This window comes from Heterocephalus glaber, unplaced genomic scaffold, assembly GCF_053883595.1.
Source record: "Heterocephalus glaber isolate CG9 unplaced genomic scaffold, H.glaber_assembly_v1.0 deba00000347, whole genome shotgun sequence".
Classification (NCBI taxonomy): domain Eukaryota; kingdom Metazoa; phylum Chordata; class Mammalia; order Rodentia; family Bathyergidae; genus Heterocephalus; species Heterocephalus glaber.
The window spans coordinates 31,141,232-31,146,991 of record NW_028258143.1 but is presented as its reverse complement, the minus strand read 5'-3'; the positions used below and the strand labels follow the sequence as shown (position 1 = coordinate 31,146,991).

At 35.7% G+C, this 5,760-nt stretch overlaps 1 pseudogene; it reads left to right on the top strand.

The window, feature by feature from the left end:
* The first annotated feature begins 4,293 nt into the window (after positions 1–4,293).
* Positions 4,294–5,513, top strand: LOC101716878 (ubiquitin carboxyl-terminal hydrolase 46 pseudogene; annotated as a pseudogene).
* Positions 5,514–5,760: the final 247 nt, after the last annotated feature.

Here is a 5,760-nt window from a genome sequence, read left to right as displayed (position 1 = left end):
CCTGCAAGCCCAACTAGTTATACAAAGAAGTAATGCAGTTATTATAAGTATTCCTTCTTATTTTGTTATGAATTATGTGTATGTCTGTGTGGCTTCACCTCCAAACATCACATTTATCTATAAACTCATCCACTGATTAATATGATGCCAGTATGGTCCAATCACCTCCCAAAAGCCAATAAGTACATGAGCCTTTGGGAGGAGATCTAGACATAAACCATAACATTGGTTGTGGAATCAGGGAAGTGTGAGTCTTCTAAGTTTTTAAATCTTTTTTAAGATTGTTAATGACTGTTCTGGATCCTTTGCATTTCCACATAAATATTAAAATCAGTTTGCCAATTTCTGCCTAAAAGAAATAAAACTTTGTGAATACATTGAATCTTTACACCACACCAATTTTAGAAATATTTTCATATTATTTCACATCCTTGAACATAGGATATCTTTCCATTCATTGAAAATGTCAGTTTTTTCAACCATGCTTTACACTTTGGAGAGTATAATTCTTCCAATTTTTGTTAAATTCTTTTTAAATGTTTGTTTTCCATGATATTATAAATGAAATTATTTTCTTAATTTTATTTTCAGTTTGTTTATTTTTAGTGTATAAAATAAAATTGATTTCTGCATGTGGATCTTGTATCCTGCAACCCTGCTATTCCTGTCTAATAATTCTCTATATGCAATATCATATAATTTTGAATACAAGTAATTTTATCCTTTCTTTTCCAGCATAAATGTTGTTTGCTTTTTCCTACTTAGCTTAGTTAGATTCTCTAATATAATACTGACTAAAAGTGGTGAGACCAGATATCCCTGCTTTCTTCCTATTCTGAAGGGAAAAGCACTCTGTGTCTCACCATTAGCATGATACTGCCTTTACCTGGCCTGGGAAATTCCCTCTCATTCCTCATTTGTTGAGTGTTTGTTGTTTGATTATAAAAAAGTGAAAGAGCTTGTCAAATGCTTGTTCTATATCTATTGAAATGTTCTCAGCTTTTTCTTTATTCTATGAATATGTTATACATTCACTGATTTTATAATATTAAACCAACCTTAAATTTCTGGATAAATCCCACTTGCTTAAGGTATATAATCCTTTTTATATAGTGCTGCATTCTATATATTTTATATAATTATAAATGACATTCATATAAATATATTAAATTTATTAAATATATATTATATATTGCTATTTGCTAATATTTGTTAATGTTTTTACAATTATAGACAAATGAATTGATCTTAAATGTAAGTCTAAATAGCATGGCATTAAACTAAAATGTTTTAGCACAGCAAAGGAAACAATTGGATGAAGTGATTGGGAAAAAATATTTTCAAATATACATCATTCAAAACATACCATAAACTCAAACTTCTCAATAACAAGTTAACAACCCTATTATAACAAGGACAAAAACTTGAGTAGGCATTTTTCAAAAGAAGACATATGCAAGGACATGGGTATATGAAAAACACTCAGTATCTGTAATCAGTAGAGAAATACAAATTAAAGCCACAATGAGATGTTACTTTCAACCTGTTAGATTGGCATAAATAGAATGAAGAAAGATAACAATGTTTTAAGATGATGTGGAGAAATAGAAACCTTTATATGCTGTTGATAGTATTGTAAATTATTATAGCTGTTTTGGAAAACCACAAAATGATTTCTCAAATCTAAAAATAGAATTGCAATATAATGCAGCAATTCCACTATTGAATGTCTAATCATAGGAAGTGAAATCGGTGTTCCAAAGAAACATCTGTACTCCCATGTTCACAGAAGCATTGTGCATAATAGCCAATAGACAGAACCAGCCAAAGTGTTATATACAGACATTTCTTGTTTAACAAAAGAGTTCAGTTCCTGTATCTAGATTGTTAAGAGAATTGGTCACTAAATAAGAAATAGTATATAGTATGTACATTATAATATTCAGAACAAAGAGGCAATCAAAGATAATTCCAACTTGATGATTTTGCTTTTATTTCTATAACTCTTACATGAAGTACTGTAATGTACAACAACATAAAACTACAGTGCTGTACTGTACAGTACAATAAGCAAATTTGCAATACTGTATAAACAAGGTTTACTATACAAAGAAAAGACATTAAGCCTCTATAAACAAGATGTACAGATCTGTACAAAAAACCCCAAAAGGTCTTAAATCCAAGCTGCAGGTATTAAGTCCAATAGTCATTAAACAGGTAGGTCATTAAATGAGGAGTATTGAGAGAGAGAGAGAGATGATACTTATCCAGTCATTAAAAAGTAAAATTATTCTGTCATTTGTGAAAACAGAATAAACTTAGATGACATTGTGCTAATTGAAATAAGCCAGGAAAGGAGATAGTGTTATCTCACTTATATGTGGAATGTCTAAAGGTTGAACCCATAAAAGTAGAAAATAGAACATAGGTTTTCAGAGGTAAGGAGAGGGAAGTGGTGAGGAATGAGGAGGTGTTGGCCAATGGGATTACAGAGTTATGGTTAGATAGGAGGAATAGGTACCTGTGCTATTTGATTGCTCAGTAAGGTGACAAAACAGGTTCTATGGTACTTCAAAAGGCTTTTTTAAAAAAGAGGTTTTAAATGTTCTCACCTCAAAGAAATGATAAATGTTTGAGATGATGAATATGCTAATTACTCTGATTATTACACAATGCACAATGTATTCATATATTGAAATATGTCTACCACATAAATATATGAAATTTTTATTTGCCAATAAAAAATAAAATAGAGCTTACAAAAGAAAAAGTCAGCTAAAAAACTTTATGTGTTTTTAAAACATCAGCTGTGTGCTACTGTACCAGTAGAAATGACTGTGATCTCAGACACAAAGAAAGCATTTCATCCCTTGCAAGCTATTTTTGCTGAACCTCTATCAGGCTCATAGGAAAGACTGAGTACAGGGCAGGACACCACAGAAAGCACCTCTTGATAGACTAAGCATAAGAAATGGGATGCTGCTGGGAGACAGATTAAAAACACTGACTGCTACATCAGACTCCTCTTGTACAAGTAAAAACCTTGCATCCCAGGAGGAGAAACAGAAAAACCTCCTACTGGGGGCTAGGCAGTCATTCTTACTGGTGTTAAGGTATAAATGAGAAATTTCTTGTGTTAGGACAAGGAAAACTGAGGCAAACTGGTTTAAATCAAGGACATCATAAAATCAGAATTAGGAAAAAGAAACATGTGAAAAAGAACCAAGATGAAAATTACATTATCACCTGGAAATAGGTAGCTAAGATTTTGTATCTATCATATCAATGTTTCTGAATTTTCTTTTATTCTAAATGATTGCCTAAGACTCAGGGAATGGATATTTATCTGTCAAAAGTTTCCAAGTAACTTACAAAGGATGCTATTTAATTTGAAAGGACATACAATTCAATTATGCCTCTCCACTATTGCAGAGCCTAAGAGACCAACTCAGAAAAGAAAAACTAATTGGAGCAGATTTTTCTCTTGCTCCTAACAGACCATTAGGAATAATTTCATCATGCCCATATGACTCTCTCTAGCTTGTCACAACAAAAATCCTAAGGCACCCCTTATGTGGAACCTCCTAGAGTTCTTTCTTCCACTTACTCTTACCCAGTCTCTCAATGCATCCTCATCACTCAAGCCCTATAGCTCTGCCCTGTGGATTACAAACTCTCACTAGCAAACCCTACTGCATAGCTAATTTTTTCTCTGAAAATTCCATTTACTCTTCTGCTCTAAACAAAACTTAGTTCTCCCCTGAAGACATTTATTCCTTTATTGCCTTATGGGGAGATCTCTCCTACAACCACATACACTAACAATTCAGCATAGTGCTGTCATTGATTATCTTTATTCTACACTCTTCTTCCAGAGCACTGTCTTTCCCTAATCTCTGAACCTCCCTGCACCCTTTAACATAAATGCTGTTGATGTATATGGGGAGGTCATCACTCTGGGCCAAAGTTCCTAGTCCTAGTTGGACAGCAGCTAATGTGGAGCCAGTTTGATTCATGATGCAGAGTGTAACACCCATGGGCTCAGCCTATGCTCAGCTCTGATTCTTCAATGTTCAGGAGAATTCTAGCAGCCTATCCCTAATAAGCCCCTTGTGTTTTAATCTTCTGACATAGATTATGTTATCTGCAGCCAAGACCCTAATCAACATTTGAGTGCTTTTTTTTAACACTAGTATGGAGATACACAAAATCATTAAAAACAGTCATTTAATAATACTCTAGGAAAGCCAGGCCCCAGGCCGCCTCGCCGCTGCCCGCCCGGCCTCACTGGAGAGCTCCACCATGGACAGTCCTGTTTTCACCTCATAAAGATGGCAGTGCGGGATGGCTGCAACCTTTAGACTAATGACTGTCCAAAACATCGCCTCCATCTGTAATATGGGCACCAATGCCTCTGCTCTGGAAAAAGACATTGGTCCAGAGCAATTGCCAATCAAAGAACACTACTTCGGATTGGTTGATTTTGGGAACACATGCTACTGTAACTCTGTGCTTCAGGCATTGTACTTCTGCACGCTGTTCCGTGAGAACGTGTTGGCATACAAGGCCCAGCAAAAAAAGAAAGAAAACTTGACATGCCTCACAGACCTTTTCCACAGCATTGCCACACAGAAGAAGAAGGTTGGAGTCATTCCACCAAAGAAGTTCATTTCAAGACTGCAAAAAGAGAATGATCTCTTTGGTAACTACATGCAGCAGGGTACTCACGAATTTTTTAATTATTTGCTAAACACTATTGTGGACATCATGCAGGAAGAGAAGAAACAGAAAAAGCAGAATGGAAAATTTTAAAATGGCAACATGAATGAACCTGCAGAGAATAATAAACCAGAACTCACCTGGGTCCATGAGATTTTTCAGGGAATGCTCACCAATGAAACCTGATGCTTGAACTGTGAAACTGTTAGTAGCAAAAATGAAGATTTTCTTGAACTTTCTGTTGATGTGGAGAAGAACACTTCCATTACACACTGTCTTAGAGACTTCAGCAACACAGAAACACTGTGTAGTGAACAAAAATATTACTGTGAAACATGCTGCAGCAAGCAGGAGGCCCAGAAAAGGATGAGGGTAAAAAAGCTCCCCATGATTTCGGCCCTGCACCTAAAGTGGTTCAAGTACATGGAGCAGCTCCACAGGTACACCAAGATGTCTTACCGAGTGGTCTCCCCTCTGGAGCTCCGGCTCTTCAACACCTCCAGTGATGCCGTGAACCTGGACCACATGTATGACCTGGTTGCTGTGGTCGTTCACTGTGGCAGTGGCCCCAGTCATGGGCATTATATTACTATTGTGAAAAGTCATGGTTTCTGACTTTTGTTTGATGACAACATTGTAGAGAAAATAGATGCTCAAGCTATTGAAGAATTCTATGGCCTGATGTCAGATATATCAAAAAATTCAGAATCTGGATATATTTTATTCTATCAGTCAAGAGAGTAACTTAAAGAACCTTGGGACTAATTCAAGTAGGGGGCTTTGTTCAAAGCACTATTACCCAGTTTCTCCACAGACCTCCTTCTTTCCCAGCAGCCCACTAATGTTATAACTCTGAGTCTCAGTGGTCTGGCTGTATTAACTTCCTCCTGTTGTTTTGCACGCAGCACTATCTTGGTTTTATTTTGGTTTGAGGTAAAGTGAACTGCAATCAGATTGTCATAAGATTTATATGAATAACAGTTGCTAATTTGAGGATTTGGGTGAATGGTATGTTACTTCTTATGTCTGGCTAAATTAGAA